This window comes from Eretmochelys imbricata, chromosome 14, assembly GCF_965152235.1.
Source record: "Eretmochelys imbricata isolate rEreImb1 chromosome 14, rEreImb1.hap1, whole genome shotgun sequence".
In the NCBI taxonomy this organism is placed as follows: domain Eukaryota; kingdom Metazoa; phylum Chordata; order Testudines; family Cheloniidae; genus Eretmochelys; species Eretmochelys imbricata.
The window spans coordinates 41,874,137-41,891,081 of record NC_135585.1 but is presented as its reverse complement, the minus strand read 5'-3'; the positions used below and the strand labels follow the sequence as shown (position 1 = coordinate 41,891,081).

General features: G+C 60.4%; 1 pseudogene; it reads left to right on the top strand.

Moving 5' to 3' along the window:
• The first annotated feature begins 1,599 nt into the window (after positions 1-1,599).
• LOC144274055 (von Willebrand factor A domain-containing protein 5A-like) lies at positions 1,600-11,482 on the top strand (annotated as a pseudogene).
• Positions 11,483-16,945: the final 5,463 nt, after the last annotated feature.

Genomic DNA, 16,945 nt, shown 5'->3' with positions numbered 1-16,945 from the left:
CGGCCGGTGTGAGGACACAAATCTCAGCCCTCCCCTTTTGCACCGGGGGGCACCGGCCCTGACCTGCTCCCCACAGGCTCCTGGGGTCCGCTGGGTCCCATGAGGGGTCGGAGCTCCCCACCCCCGCCCACCCCGCCCTGCGGCTCCGCCGCACCCCAAGAAGCAGCTGCTGCAGCAGGAGCCGCCGCCTGTGAATCGGCCGAAGTTTCACGCCGACTCCCTTCCTCCGGGCGGGGAATTAGGCATCAGAGTTCAGTGCCGGGACCAACCGACCCGCCCCCGCGCCCCGCTGGAGCCCTGCCCTGGCCTCAGCCCTTTCCCAGCCTAGGGAGCGCAGCCCAGAGAGGCGGTAAATACCTGCGGGGGGAACGTGGCCTGTCCTGTGGCTGGGAGTTGCAGGCAGATGAATTCAGGGGAGGAGGGAGGCTCACCTGTCTGGCGGGGAGGGGGGGGAATTAGCTGCTGGCCCAACTCCCCGGGGGCTTGGGTGGATTCTCCATCCTGGGCCATGTGTGAAGCCGGGCGGGAGGTTTGTCTAGAAATCTGCCTACGTTTCCCCCCCCCCCCGACCCCCCAGGTGATCCCAGTCTCCCCGTCCCACCTTCCAGCTGGGAATTCTCCAGGGGGCTGGAGTGGTGGCGAGCAGAAACGAGGCTCGGAGAGTGGGGTTGGGAGCCCCTCTCGCTCACGGCAGCTCTGGCGTTCCTCGCCCCCATCCCACCCTCAGCTCCCCGCTCCTCCGCAGAGACTCCCTGCGCGCCTCAGAGCCAGATTTCTGCTGCGGGAGAAATCAACCGGCTGCCGCCCTTTTACCCCGTCGTAAGGCAGCAAATCCAAGGCCCAGGCCAAACGGCTCGGGGGCGTGGAGCAAGAACGCCAGGAGCCCCTGGGCACGGCCAAGGGCTGGATTTCACCCCCGCTGGGGCGGGGGGGTCTATGGCGACTGCTCCAGCCTGGGGTGAAAGCTGAGTAAATAGCAGGGCCGTGTCCCTGCCAAGAATGGCCAGGAGCTGGAGCCTGCTCCACAAACCTCTGCTTCTCTGCAGGGCGACAGTGGGGAGAAGGGCCTAGCCGGGTTAACAACCCCCCAGTGACCGAGCCGAGTCCCCTGCAACCCCTGTCACTGTTCCAGGGGCCCCCCCAGGGGCTGGGGATAAAACCCAGCAGTCCTGGCTCCCAGCTCCCTCATTCTAACGCACGAGTCCCCCATCCCCCTTCATTCCGTCTGTCCGTCTGACCCCTGCACCTCTCCTTCCTTCCATCTGTCCATCCATCCCCATACACCCTCCTATGTTTCTCTCTCCATCCCCCAACTGCCAGCTGTACCCCAGTCCCTGCCTGCCCCTTCCTGCGGGGGGCTGGCGCAGTTGGGGCAGAGCCGTGACTCTGATCTCAGGAGCTTGGGCGTGTGGGACTCCCTGCCACTCCCAGCACAGGACCTGGCTGAGCAGAGGGGTGGGGCTGGGGTCTCAGAGCCATCGCCGAGTGTGTGTGGGGGGGGGGAGTGTCAAGGCACCCTGTGCTCATCAGTTTCCATGGGAACCCCGTATCTCACCCCCCGACCTTCCCCTCACACAGATCCCTGACCCCGGAGCCGAGATGATGAGTTGCAGCCTCCTGACCAGCTCCAAGGAGCCGGGTGAGTCAGGGCTGCGGGGGACGGTGCCGTGAGGGGGAGGGTTGCCCCATGTCTGACGTGGCTCCTCCCCCCGGTGCCCGTGGGGGGCCTGTGGCTGATGTCCCCCTCCCCCCAGTGCCCCTGCACCACAGCTCCGTGTCGGTGTTGATCCGAGGCTTTGTGGCGGACATGGGCTGCCAGCTGCTCTGCAGGAACGAGGAGTCGGGGCCCGTGGAGTCTGTGTTCAAATTCCCCGTGGACGCCGAGGCGGCTGTCGACGCCTTCTAGGCCCGGCTGCAGGGGGCCTGGATCTAGGCCCAGCTCCAGGAGAAGAGACAGGTGCTGGGGGCGGGGGTCCTGGGGGAGAGAGAGGAGGGGACCGGGCTGGGGGGATCTCGGGGTAACCCCATCTCTCCCAGCAGGTGCATGAGCTGTACAGGGATGTGCTGGTCAGGGGGGCAGGGGATCTTGGGGGACAGGGATCTCAGGGTGACCCTGTCTCTCCCGGCAGGCACAGGAGCTGTACGGGGACGGAGCCACCCGCTACGTGCTGCCGACCATGCTACACCCTCGCTACATGCCCCACAGTGAGACCCACAGATCCCCCTGCGCCTCTGCTACATGCCCCACTGTGAGACCCACATATCCCCCTGTCCCCACTCCGCGCCCTCCGGTGAGACCCACAGATCCCCTACCCCCGTCACAGTGACACCAACAGACCCCCACCCCCCCCGCACATGCCCCATGGTGAGACCCACAGATCCCCCCATACTCCCCTGTACCCCAGCTGTGTGCTTCCAGCCATGCTGCACCCCTTTTACATGCCCCATGTTGAGACCAGACCTTTAGGTGCCCTAGATCCCGCATAGCTCCCTGTACCACATAGCCCCCAGAACCCCAGCTACACACCCCACTGTGAGTGACCCCGCAGCCTGTACCCCCTGAAACCTCCATAGCCCCTTCTACGTACCCCACAGTGAAAGACCCATATAGCCCCCATAATGCCCCATAGGCCACTACCGTGTTCCCTGCGGTAAGTGCCGCCCCCCCCCCCCCCCCCCCGGTGTCTGCAGTCCCCGTCCCAGGGTATATGACCCACCCCAGCCATCCCGAAATCCCCTGATATCCAAGCCCAATACCCCCCGAATAACTCAAACCCCCCATCTTCCCCCCACTCTCCCAGCCCCCTGACCCTCACCCCTGTGTCTCTCTCTGCAGGGTGGGATGGGGAGAACATCACCCAGGAGGTCCCACGGGTCCTCCAGGGGGAGCTGCCCTACACCCTGAGCCGAAGCGCCATGCTGCAGTCGCCCCACGGCATCGACCACGTGCTCTCCAACTGCCCCCTCACCCCCCTGAGCTATACAGCCGGGAACCTAACCACTGCCCAGGTAAGGGCTCACCTGGACACCTGGGTCCCAGCCATCCCTGCTGGGAGGAGGGTGCTGGGGGTGGGGTAGGGTTCTGGGCTGAGGGGTGGGTTCCAGGGAACGGGGCTGTGGGTGGGGGGAAGGTCCCGGGGGTGAGAGATGTGGTGTAGGGCGCGGGGTGGGTCCCGAAAGGGGGAGCATGGGCCAGACTCTTTGGGTGATTGAGGGGGTGGGGGATCGAGTGACAGCAACGGATCTGGGGAATTTCCCAGAAATTTCCCCTCCACCTAACCCGGGGGGCCCAGCCAGCGTTCCCAGGGTCTGCCCCTCACCCCGTCTCCATTGGGGGGTGCCGAGCCGGGCGCGAGATCCAGCGGGACCCTGCCCCCCCCCCGGAATCGTGTGTAGGTGACTGTGTGTCTGTCGCCCCCCAGGTGTCACTGGCCCAGGCCCCCCTGTGGGACAGGGAGTTGGAGCTGCTGGTGTATTACACGGAGCCACCCAAACCCGGCGCGGTGCTGGAGGCCGGGCTGCCCGGAGCCGAGCCAGGTGCGGGAGGGGATCCTGAACCCTACTACCCCTGGGCGGGGGCGCAGAGGGGGATCCATAGGGTGGGAATCTGGGGAGGGTGAGGTAGGTGCTGAGCGGTGACATAGGATCGGGGGGGGCATGGTGCAATGAGGGGGATGATGGGGGAATGGGGAGTCCTAGGGTGCTGTGGGTGGGTGCTGGGGGAATCGGGAGGCAGGCGAGGGTGGGGGGACAGGAACAGGGGGTCTTGGCAGAGCTGGCGTTGGCAGGACGGGGTGTCTGGGAGCAGGCGGGCACTGGGGAGCACTGCAGGTTTGGGAGGCATGGGGGAGAACTGGGGATGGGAGAGCAGGCACTGGGGGGCTGGGTACGGGGGTGGGGGGGATTTAAGGGGAGAGGGGGTGGGGGAGGGACAGAGCAGTGGGGGTGGGTCTCTGGGGACAGTCATGGGGCTCTGAGGGGGTGGCTCATGGGCTCGACCCTATGCCCACCCTATTAGGGGGCTGGCCCCCATCTCCCCGCAGGCTCCCTGATGGGCGACCCGGCCGTGATGATGACCCTGCTGCCCAGAGTGCCCGAGGTGGTGCCGGCCCAGAGCCAGCCGGGGAGTTTGTCCTCCTGCTGGGCCGCTCCGGCAGCACGGCCTGCCCCATGGACGCAGAGACCTGTCCCGCCAGGGCATCAGCAGCACCAAGGGACGGCCAGGCGGGAGGCTGCGCTAGATGGGGCCGTGCCGGGGGAGCAGCCCAGGCTGGCTGGGCCCGTGGGGCTGACTCTCCATCCGTCTGTCTGTCCCCAGGAGACCCTGGTCCTCCTGTTGAAGAGTTTGCCCCTGGGCTGTTATTTCAACATCTATGGCTTTGGGTCTGAATTCGAGTCCTTCTACCCGTGAGTCCGAAGGGCAGGGAGGGGGCTGTCTGGGTTAGGGGGCAAGGCTGGTTAGCTGACAGAGGGTGTCTCTTGGTCAGGGGTCAGGGTGTGTCTGTAGGTTGGGGTCAGGGCATGTCTGTTTGTTGGGGGCAGGGGGTGTCGGTGGGTTGGGGACAGGGCTGGTTAGGGGGCAGGACATGTCTGTTTGTTGGGGGAAGGGCTGGTTAGGGGGTAGGGGGTGTCTGGGGCTTGGGGCAGGGCTGGTTAGGGGGTGTCAGTGGGTTGGGGGTCAGGGCATGTCTGTTGGGGACAGGGCTGGTTAGGGGGCAGGGCATGTCTGTCTGTTGGGGGAAGGGCTGGTTAGGGGGCAGGGGGTGTCTGGGGCTTGGGGCAGGGCTGGTTAGGGGGTGTCAGTGGGTTGCGGGTCAGGGCATGTCTGTTGGGGGCAGGGCTGGTTAGGGGACAGGGGTGTCGGTGGGTGAGGGGGCAGGGCTGGTTGGGGGACAGGGGTGTCGGTGGGTGAGGGGGCAGGGCTGGCTGGGGGCAGGGTGTCCCTGGCTCCGGCTGTCCCAGCCCCAGACCTGTCGGCGCCCCCCGCAGGCAGAGCGTGGAGAATACCCAGCAGACCAAGGCCGAGTCCCTGCAACGCCTCCAGCTGCTCCAGGCTAACCTGGGGGGCACCGAGATCTTGGAGCCGCTACGAGCCGTTTACCGCAGCCCCTGCCGGGACGGGCACCCACGCCAGGTGCCGGAGCCCTGGGGCCAGCCGGAGGGGCATCCTGGGGCGGGCCTGGAGAGTGACTGTGGGGCCGAGGGGTGATGTGGGGGGTCGCAGAGAGGGATGCGGGCCTGCGGGGACAGACTCACAGACTTTCAGGACAGAAGGGACCATCCTGATCATATCATCAGGCCCCAGCTCCTCGCTCCCCCCGGGGACAGCCCCGCCCCTCAGGCTGAGTCACCGGCACCCCCAAACCCTGAGTTACAGGCTTCAGATCACAGCGACTCCCCCCAGTTGCTCCTGAGTGCCCCAGGCTGCTGAGGGAGACCAACCCCCTCGGGTCTCTGCCAGTCTGAGCCAGGGGAAAATCCCTTCCCCACCCCAAACGTGGGGGTCAGCTTGCCTGGAGGATGGGTGCAAGACCCCCCCCCTGCCAGCCCCCTGGGAAGGATTCTCTGCAATAACTCTGAGCGCCCCCCCCCACTCCCAGTGCCCCGCTGCCGCCCATGGGGTGTTTGCTCCCAGCTGTCGCTGTGGGCCATACGCCATTACAGACCCCTCTTTGCCCAGCTTCCCCCCCCCCCAACACTCCCCTCAGAGGCTGTTCAAGGGGGAGATCCTGGGAGAGGGGATTGGAGAGGGGCTGGAGGCCCTGGGGGGCAGCCGTGCGGGGCCAAGGGGTTGCTCGGAGTGGGCCTGGGGCTCTGGGCCAGATGGGGGCCACTGCCCCTGGGGGTGTGAGCAGGGCGTGGCACGTAGCAACCCGGGGGGGGAGGTACCTCTGTATAGAGCTGGGAGGGGCAGCGCTTTGTGCTGTGCCCAGCTCTGGGGGGTGCCCTGCAGCCGGGAGGGGCAGGGAGGTCACTGGTGGAGGGTCAGGAGGGAGCTCCTGGAAAAGTGCCCACAGCAGTCGGTGGGTTCTTGTCTCCAGGGGCCGGTGAACAGGTGATGGTTTGGGGTCATGCCTCGGGGTTGGGGGTCACAGAGATGGGGGAGGTCAGCAGTCCCCGTCTGTCAGCCCCTCAGGGGAGATCTCTGGGAGGGGAGGGATGGGGCTGGGAGGTCTCTGGGAAGGTCAGTGGGGCAGACTCTCCAGGGGGCTGCTCCCGTTCCCAACAGGGAGGGGGTGTCTCCAAGGGGGTTGGGGTCCCTGGCTCTGACAGCGTCTCTCCCCCCCTCAGCTGTTCGTGTTTACGGACGGGGAGGTAGAGAACACCCAGGACATAATCGCAGAGGACCCACAGGTAACTGGGGGTGCCTAACCCCCCCCCAGCTCTGCCCCCATTAGCATTGCCATCATGTGGACCCCCACCACCATAGTGCCCAACATCTGCCCAACCCTTTGCCTCACCCTGCCTCCCAGCCCCGCCAGCATGGGGAGCCCCCCAAGTCCAGCCAGCCCTACTGGCCCCTCTCCAACTGCCCTGCCCCCACCCAGCACTAGATGGGCCCCACCAGCTCTGCCCCTCCCCCTCCGGTTTCTTCCACCCCCCCCGCCACAGGTGCTTCTCCTTCGGCATTGTGTACGGGGCCTCCACGGCTCTTATCAAAGGCTTTGCCCGGGCAGTCGGGGGCAGCGCCGAGTTCATCACCGGCTAGGACCGTGTGCAGCCCAAGGTGAGAACCCAGCAATCCTGGCTCCCAGCTCCCCCACTCTAGCCTACTAGACCCCACTCCCCTCCAGAGCTGGTGACAGGACCGAGGAGTCCTGGCCCACCATGTGTGTGCCGGTCCCCTGCCAGGTGCCGCAGTCTCTGAAGAGGGCCCTGCAGCTGTCGGTGACCGGGATCTCACTGAGCTGGGATCTGCCCCCTGGGATCCAGGCGGAGCTGCTGCACTGGGACCCCGAGGTGATCTTTGCTGGGCAGCGGTGCCTTGTCTATGCCCAGCTCCGCGGGCAGCCCCAGGTGGGAGAGCGAGGTCCCCCGAACTGGGGTGCCCCCAGGGCTCGGGGTCAGTGACTGAGGCAGGAGCCCCACAGTCCCCTCCTGGGCGATAACTCTGGCCCCTAACGATAGCCATTGGCTGGAGGTCCCTGTGCTACCCCAGCCCCATTGTTCTGAATGGGGAGAGTTCACTCCGACCCCTAACGATGGCCATTGGGCTGCAGGTCTCTGTGCTACCCTAGCCTCATTGATTTCAGTTGGGATTGTTAACTCTGACCCCTAATGATGGCCATTGGGCCAGGGATCTCTGTGTTACCCCAGCCCCATTGATCTGTGTTGGAATTGATAAATCTGACCCCTAATGATGGCCATTGGGCGGCAGGTCTCTGTACCAGCCTGGCTGCATTGATCTCAGGGCAGGTCTACACTATAAGTTTTCATCGGTGCAGCTGCACCGCTGTAGCACGTCTGGTGAAGACGCTCTAAGCCGACGGGAGAAGCTTTCTTGCCCACGTAGCACCGTCTGCACGGGGGGCTAAGGTCCGTGTAACTACGCCACTCATGGGTGTGGATTTTTCATGCCCCTGAGCGATGTAGTTCTACCAACGTATGTAGTGTAGACGAGACCTCAGTGGGGATCGATAACTCTGATCTCTAATGATAGCCACTGGGCTGGAAGTCTCTGAGCTGCCCCAGCCCCATTGAGCTCAGTGGGGATTGTTATCTCTGGACCCTAATGACGGCCATTGGGCTTACTAAGCCAGCCTCCCAACTGTGTTCATTGGGTGTATTTGCCCCCTTTGTTCTGTAAGCTGGGTCTGAGGGGTCCCAGGGCATCTTCTCCCCCCTTGCATTCCACCTCTGACCACCTTTCTTTCCCCGCAGCCCCCAGACATTCCCATGAGGGGCATCACCCTTCAGTACCGCATCCAGGACCAGACCTACAAGGAGACGCTGCAGTTCTCCCTGCAGCCACAGGATGGAGACAGGTGACAGCAATGCCCCCCTGGCTCCCATCCCCCACCCCAGGCAGCTGGGTCCTGCCTCCCTTCCCCAACGTCCTCACCCCAGCAGAACAGAGACAGGATGGGACCAGCCCCCCTTCTGTGACCACTAGACCCCACTCCCTTCCCGGGGCCAGGATAGAACCCAGGAGTCCTGGCACCCACCCACCCCCATCCAGCTAGACCCTGCTCCCCTCTCCGTAGCGGCTGGAACCCAGGCGTCCAGGGCTGACCCCGTGAATCTCTCTCCCTGGCACAGGCTGCCCGTTCACCGGCTGGCCGCCAAGTCACTGCTGCTGGAGCTGGAGGGGGCTGTGGGCGCGGGGTCGGAGGGGGACGGGCGCCGGGCACTGGAGGCTAGCTTGAGCTCGGGGTCGTCTGCTCCCTCACAGCCTACGTGGGGGTGGACGTGGAGCGGGGGCAGCTGGTGAGGTGGGATGTCCCGCTGGCAGGTAACCCCCAAAGCGGCTGGGGCTCCTGGCGCCAGGGGGGGACTCAGCATGTGGGGGGAACTCGGGTGGGAGGGGGAACCTGGCATTGGGGGTGGTACGGAGAGGTGGGGGGAACCTGGCGCCAGGGAGGGATCCCAGCACAGGGGGATCCCAGTGTAAGAGGGGGGGACCCAGAAGGGGCATGCAGGAGGGCATCATGTTTATGGGGTAATGTCCCTTTGCCCCTCTCCCTGCCCCCCTGACTCCCGGGGGCTGTGCTGCCCCCTCCCTGCTCCAGGGTGACAGCGACCCCAATCCCCATACCTCCGGGGCATGGGGAGAGCAGGGGCACTAGCATGGTGAGACGGGGAGTAGCACCGCCCCCCCCCAGCCGGAAGAGAGGGGTCTGTGCCAGACAGACGGACAGAAGTAGACAGGCATGCGGAGACCCAGAGTCAGACAGGGACAGAGACTGAGAATCAGCCGACAGACCCAGACGGGGACAGGATGGAGAGACGCAGAGAGAGAAACAGACCCAGTCAGACAGACAGACCGACCCGGGCAGATGCAGGGACAGGAGGGGCGGGCGCATTGCTGTCATGAGCAGACCTGGCTAGTAGGGGCCTCTTGCCCCCCAGCATCCTGCCCTCATCCATGGAGTGCAGCACCCACCCCTGCATCCCCTGGGGCTGGAGGAGGGGTCCTGGCTGGGGGGAGAAGAATGGGGCTGTGGGGACTGGATCTGGGGGTCACAGCCAGGGGGGAAGGGGCAAGAGCTGGGAGATCCTGGCTGTGATGGAGCTGCGGGGAGAGGAGGATGGGGCTGGGTGTGGGGGGGTCCCAGCTCGGGGAAAGGGGCTGGGGGGTATGGAGGAAGGGTCCCAGCGGTGCGTTGGCTCTAAGTGTCTGGGGGGGGACGGAATTCTCTTCCCTCCCTTTGCTTCTCTGGGTCTGTTTTTGTGTCCGTCTGTCTCTGTGTCTGTCCATCTACTCGCTAAATTTCGATTTCATCATGGACTATATGGAGGTGATAGACTGGGTCTCCATAGACCCCATCTGCGAGCGGCCGGCGAGCGGAGTGCGCCTGGACGAACCGAACCAGCGCAGCGTCTTCGGGCGCTAGTCCCGTGACTTGGCTGCGGCACGTGAGTACCTCTGCCCCGCATGCCTGCAGCTCCCAAAGTCCAGCGCCGGCCATCTCCTCCCTCGCAAGCACCTGTCCTGGCTCCGTGGCCTCCCAAAGCTCAGCCGGGGGGGCCCAACACAAGGGCAGACAGTCCTGCAATCAGGGGGCCCCACCGGAGACGGCACCCCAGAACGGTGAAGGGGGCTGGGAGTCAGGACTCCGGGGGTGGGCTAACGCCAGGGTGACGCTTCATCGGGTTAGAGACCCATGTGCCCTGAAGGTCACGGAGCTGTGCAAGTCTTTAAAAACGACATAGAAAACGAAGGAAATTCCTGGGTGAAAAACCTTTGTGTCGCTGAGGGAGGGGGATTTCTTGGCTGTTTTTTTTAGTGTCGTGAAGCAAATTATCCCGAAAGAAAATGAATAAAAAAATAAGGAAACCCCCAGGCAAAAAACTCTGTGAAGGTGGAATTTGGGGTGTGAGTTTGTGTCAGTGAGCTAAGGGGGTGTGTGTGGGGCGGGGATCAATAGTTTTTCGTAACAGGAATGTCTCTGGGCAGTTTTCTCTGAAATAAAGCCAGAGGGAAATTGCCAGGCAAAAAAACCTTGTGAAGCTGGGTCTGAGCTTGGAGGTTTGTACAGGCGAGTTCAGGGCAAAAGTCTTTCTTGGCACCTTCTGCTTTATAAACGAAGAAACCCACGAAAGGCAGAAATTTTAAAGTTACCTTAAAACCTGCATTTGGAGAGTCTGGAAATACAAAGTGACTGTAGCCCAGATAACGTTAACTCTGCCCCGTAACCCTGGCCCATGCATGGCTATAATATCATATAAACTCTGTAACATCCCATCCCCCGCTACCCCTTTAGACTCTCGTGTCTCTCTCCGGCCATAGGTCTGTATCGCAGGTTGTAGTGGGGGATAGTCCCGGGGACAGACTGTGTTTGAGAAACACCGTGGGGTTGTGGAATTAATGCCTGGGCAGGAACAGTCACAGGGAGGTGGGTGCCCATCTCCGATTGAAAGTTAATTGTCATCCCATGGGTGCAAGAAGGGGCAGAGTTAAGGATGACTGTGATGGGGTTAAGGGTGCAGAAGAGCAGGTTAAGGACACCCATAGAGGGACAGAGTTAAGGCCACACAGAGGGTGACCGTTAAGGCTGTTGGCTGTCCCCCAGCCTGGACAGGCCATGTCGCTGTTCTGTACCCACAACCCTGTGCCAGCCCCATCTCCCTGTGTCTCTCCCCAGAGCGGGCACCGGAGGAGTCTCCCTTGCTGAGGCTGGTGTCTCTGCAAAATGCCGACGTCTTGTGGAACCTGGACCCCTGGCTGGCTGCTGTGCTGGGGGTGAGCGAGACCGACGCCAGGGGGAGGATACCCAGTGAGGTGAACGGGGGTGCAGAGGAGAGGGGAGAGATCTGGGGCAGGTGCCATTGATTGGGCCTGTTCTCTGCTCCCAGATGAGATTGGGGGAGACCCATTCGAGGGGGGAGTCTGAGGGTGACTGGATTAAAGGACCCCTGAACCTGGAGCCCAGTGGGCGATACAGGCCCAGATCGGGGGCTGGGAACTCCCTAATGGGGTCGGAGCATTGGATCGAGGGGGCCCAGGGCCAGATGGAGGCGCCCAAGTTGGGCCCTGTCTCAGGCCATCTCTCTACTCCCTGGACATGGCACTGGGCATCTGGGTAGAGGGTCCACGGTGCTGGAGCGGGGGCCATAGGAACCCTCCGAGTCGGGGTGGGGGGATGGAGTAGGGGGTCCCTAGAGAAGGGGGAGGGCTGGATGAGGGATGGAGGTCAGGGGAGGGGGCCAGGCTGGGCGCTGACTCAGGCTGTCTCTATCCTGCCCCCCACAGGACGTGACCCCCAGCATCTGGGCCACGGTGCTGGCCATGGTCTGGCTACACGACTGGGCCGTGGGGTAGCGTGACGAGTCGAGCTGCTGGAGGCCAAGGCTGTGGTCTGGGTGCAGGACTGAGCAGGTGAGAGGGGGCCTGGTGGGTGGGGGGCAGGGACAGTGTCCAAGGTCTCAACCCTGAGAGTCCCTGCCCCATGGGGCCCCTGAGCCTGGGCCCCAGGAACCTCCATCCTCACAGCCCAGAGCCATGAGCCTGCCCCCCATGTCCTATAGCCCAGCCCCCTTCAGGGCCCTGAGAGCCTGTGCCCCATGGGTCCCCATTCCTGAGATTCCTGCCCCCCAGGGCCCCACAGCCCAGCCCTCGAGAGCCCCCGTCCCCAGCCTCTCCCCATCCCAATCCCAGCACCCTTCCGGGGTTTCCATGCCCCGCCCCCCAGCACCTTTACTTCCCAGCTTCCCAACCCCCACACCAGTCCCCCACGTGCTGTGAGCTCTGTTCCTTTTGCCCCCAGGCCCTCCCCTCGTTCCCCGGGCTGGTGTCTCTCCAGTGCCCCCCTCTCATTTCAGGGGCCTGGCTGAGCGAGTGCCTGGAAGCCGCCAACGCCCTGCTGGGCTGCAGCGTTGGCCCTGCCGGGCTGCAGCGTTGGCCCTGCCATCTTCGGGCTCTGAGCCCCCTCCAGGATCCCCGCACCCACTCCCCAAACTACCCTGGGCGTCCAACTGGGAGCCCGAGGGCCAGCAGGGGACACTGGGTGCAGACCCACCTGGGCGGCCTGTGCCCAGCCCGGAGCAAACCCCCAGCTGGGATCCCATCTCTGCCACCAGTTCGGATGCATCTGCCTCCCACTGGCTGAAGACGAGCGATGGCTGCCCCCCAGCTCCACCCCACTCTGACCCACTCTTGAGTAACCCCCACGCTGCTCACAGCCGCCGTCTCCTCTCTGCATTGTGGGGGAGTCCTCGGGATCGCCTGCATCAATGTCGCACATCTCTTCACTTTTTACAAACGACTGAGGGGTCCCTCTGTAAACAGCCCCCGGCCCCCACCCCAGAGGTGGCTGCACTGACCTCGCCCTGCATGAGCCATCCAGTGTCAACCTAGTTCCATCTGCACGGAGTTCAGCTACTGGACAGCCAGCCAGACCAACAGGATCTTTCCTTGACCAAACACGACCTCACTTTGTCGTAATGGCAGTTTTCTCTTCACTAGACAATCCTGAACACAAACACGAGCACAGTGATTGGCTTAATTCTTCATTTCCTCTCTGCCTAGGTCCAGACTAGAGCTGGTCAGTCATTTTCCAGCTGAACAGTGCTGTGTTGGCAAGTGCAATTCCGTGGTGAAGGCTGAAAGGTGGAATCAGGCAGCAGATGGAGGAAGCTTGCCCCGTGCTGCGTGTTGTGAATCCCTCCCCATTCACCAGCTGCTGAATTCTCTACCACAGGAAGAAATGCTTCAAAACCTGACCGTCCATCTTGATGGTTAATGCTCACGCTGTGTCCATCCTGGGCAGCACCGGGCCCTTCTCAGGACATCCTGGGACTCAAGCAAATGATGAAAGACCTCAGCTGGTTAATTCCCTGGAAAGAAAGTGCTATTTTTATCAAGAAACTGCAGGAACATAAGGAAGAAGCAAACAGTTTTCCCATTTCATGTTAGCCAGCACTGACCTCCTTTGAACAGCTTTCAGCATATGACTCTGTGCTGGGTGGTGTCCCTATTTCAGCCTTTCCGTGTCTGAGAAGGCAACTCAGCAAATTCAATTTACAGCCACATTGTGCAGCGACTCCAGGGAAGGATTAAGATACCAGGTAATGGATTAATTGCCTTAAGGCCTGAAGGAATGCTGCCCTGGGACGGAGATTTCCCCAAAGGCCAGACGGAATTCAGAGATCTTAATTCTCACTTCCCGCTGTGAATAGTGGAACTTCAATACCAGCAGTGACACCCTGGTCCATTGAAATCAAAGGCAGTTTTGTCTTCAACTCCAACGGGCACAGTATTTTAGCCCATATTACGAGGCTTTTGCAAATTGAAAATCCCAACCTACTATCCTGTTCCAAACCCAATGAAGTCAGAGGAAAGGCTCTTTCAGAGAGAGCTGGGGAACCAGCTCCCATTGAAAACTCCAGCCAGAGTGAGTCTTTCCAGTGGTCTTTAGATAAACTCCGTTGGTAGAAGCTGATTACCTAGCTCCCTTCGGCGCCTTTGGATATCCCAGCTTCCAGCTGACTCCAGTGGACTTTGAAGCAGACCCAGTCTGTATTTCTGAGCCTTTAGATAGATAGATAGATAGAAAATCCACACACAGAATTACAAAATAAAATCATACGACCGTCTGTACTCACACGTATGTGACCATAAATAGCCTCACGTACTGTAGCACACCCATTAATGTATGAACCCTCCAGCCTGTAATGCCCCATCCGTTCCCATCTGGTCCTGGCTCCTAGGTCCTCTCCTTGGCTCTGTCTGGGCTTGGCATGCTAGCGACTAGAGCAGGGGACTGGCCCATGGCGTTCCCGGGTTCTGTTTTGGTTCCTGGAGGCAAATGTGGCCTAGTGGGTTGAGTAGGTGGGACTGGGACTCAGGACTTCTGGCTTCTACTATGGTAAAAGCATCACAGAGAAACCAAGACAAGAAACCGATGTAAACACACTGAGCATAGCAGGAGTTACGCGTCAGTCTTATGGGGCCCCAGCAGGTCAGAGTCTTTCCAACGCTTCCGCCAGCCCAGAAGGTCCTGTCCATCGATGGGTCTGAGTCAGTTCAAGCTCATCCTTTCAGAGCAAAAGTCCTTTCTTTGTTTCCTCGTTTCTGGAAAAGCCAGCTTGACCCAATGTGTGCGAATCCCCGTGAGGGCGTGGAACTTCTGGGGAGCGGATCAGTTTGCAGTGGGGTGTCTACACTGCATTGTAAACCCAGGCTTGTGGACTCGGTGTTTCCAAGCCCGTGCTTGAGTGTCCACGCTGCATTGGAAGCCTGGGTTTACAATGCTGGGTCTGGATTAGCTGTGCTAACATGTCCATACTGCACTGTGCAGACCTTCTGACTCGGGTCTGCGGCTTGACCCGCGTCCACACTGCACAGTGACAGGGCTTGGACACGAGTCTCAGTGGGAGTCGGGCTCTGACCCATCTCCCGAGCAGCATCCTAGGACCCTGGCCCTGAGTGCTTCCTGCCCTGAGTCAGACTGACCTGTGTGCACGCAGAAGGGGGCCTTGGGCTCAGACATGAGTCAGAACCCGGGCGTAGGGTGCAGTGTAGACATAGATGGTGAGTTGCTTTGCTTTACTCACCCCTCCCCTGGTATTTTTGGTTCCTGGAGGAGCTGGTATAGCCCTTTCCCATGGAGTTATGTACAATTCCTGGCCCACAATGATACATAAACTTAATACACTGTGGTCCTCAAAATATTGATGGGGTGCGATATCTAAGACTGGCCTGCAGAGAGCATCCCAGTGATGCCCTGGATTGGGGAACATGGGTGCTGAGTTCGATTCTCAGCTCTGTCACTGAATCATAGCGTGATCTTGGGTAAGTCTCTTCATTGCTTTGTGCCTCAGTTTCCCCTTTGAAAAATAGGGATGAGGATGATATTCCCACTTCCAGTTGTGCTATGAGGATAACTCGAAAAATACTTGGGAGTCAGACACGACAGTGCTGGGTGCGGTATAATGCCTAGGGTAGATACATGATGGGTAACATCTTGGTCAGTTACTGCAGCAGAAATAGTTCTGAGCAAGAAACTTCACTTATCAAATGTATATTTTACACCTCCTCTTGGAATAAATCCTTTAATCTTTGAGTCAGCGAGAGTAAACCTAGACCATCCCTGACAGGTGTTTGTCCAACCTGGTTTTAAAAACCTCCAATGATGGGGATTCCACAACCTCCCTTGGAAGCCTGGTCCAGAGCTCGATTACCCTGAGAGAGAGAGAGAGAGAGAGAGAGAGAGAGTTTTTCCTAATATCCAACCTGAATCTCCCTTGCTGCAGATTAAGCCCATTGCTGCTTCTCCTCCCTTCAGTGGCAATGGAGAAAAATGGATCACCGTCCTCTTCAGAACAGCCCTTCGCTTATTGGAAGCCTGTTGTCGGGTCCCCCTCAGTCTTCTGGTCTCAAGGCGAAACATGCCCAGTATTTTAACCTTTCCTCACAGGTCAGGTTTTCTAACTCTGGTCATTTTTGTTGCTCTCCTCTGGACTCTCTCCAATGTGTCCACATCTTTCCTTAAGTGTGGTGCCAAGAACCGGACACAGTACCCCAGCTGCGGCCTCGCCAGGGCCGAATAGAGCAGGACGGTTACCTCCCGCGTCTTACGTACGACCCTCCTGTTAATACAGCCCAGAATGCGACCAGTGCTAGGGCCTGTGTTACACACGAGGGAAGATGAGATGGTCCCATAGTTTCCAAGGCCAGAAGAGACCAGGGAGTCATCCCCTCCCGTCCACTCCCTATAATGCTGCTTCCTTCTCATTCCTTATCCTTTGCTGCCCTCTGGCGACTGCATGAAGCAGCCAGAATTTCATGGAGATCTGCTGTATTCTCCATCTTTTCTCTTTACCGGTTCGCTTCCAAATGCTTCCCATTTGTCAGTCAAAACTCCTGAGCAGCAAGGACTGGTTGGGGCGCTTGGACTGTGGATGGGATCGCAGCGCCCCAGGCACCCGCTGAGATTTGCCTTTGTATTAAATCACCAGCAGGGAACGCACGTAGGCCCCAGTCCTGGTGAGACAGGACCAATGGGAGGTTGGCCTTTGATCTCAGTGGGGACAGGTTTTGCCCCCACTGTCTATCTAGGTAGGTAAATGCCTCTGAGCACTGTCGTGTCTGAGCACACACAGGGATGAGGTGAGACCAGTGGAGCTACGGCCGGGTCACACCACCTGGGGATCTGCCCAGCGACTCCAATGGAGCGACGACTGATTGTGGGCCAGATCCTCAGCTGGAGCCAGAGTTTAAGGTTGATATTTTCCAATCCTGACAAGGTGATTTGGGCACACCATTCCCATCACATTTAGTTTGAAAACATCAACCTAAGCATCGCGCTCAGTGCCACACAGGGAGTCTGGGGCAAAGCCAGGAACTGAGCTGGAAGTTCCGGGGGCCAGTCCAATGCCTCCAACACACGCTCAGCCGTCACCGCCTCGCTGGGGTCCGTGGGTGAGGGTCTCTGGCCTGTGCTATGCCCAGAACAGACTATATCACAGGGGTCCCTTCCGGCCTTGGAACAGCTGGGAACCTATGAGTCTCCTGGCGAAACTGTGATCCGTGGCTGTTCAAAAGAATCGTTTAGCATTAAGCATCCTTCTCAATGAAAATTGCAACCTCTGCTTTTCCCAAATGAACAGCTTTAGGAAGATTGATTTGTGGCCAACATTTTCAAATTGGGGGACCTAAAATTAATAATAATTAGGCTGGAATTAGGCACCTAAATCCGACTGAATTTCAATGGGATTTGGACATCTAGCTTCTATAAAGCTGCTTTCAAAGTGCCAAACTTAGCTCTCATCTGGCCCAACCGTA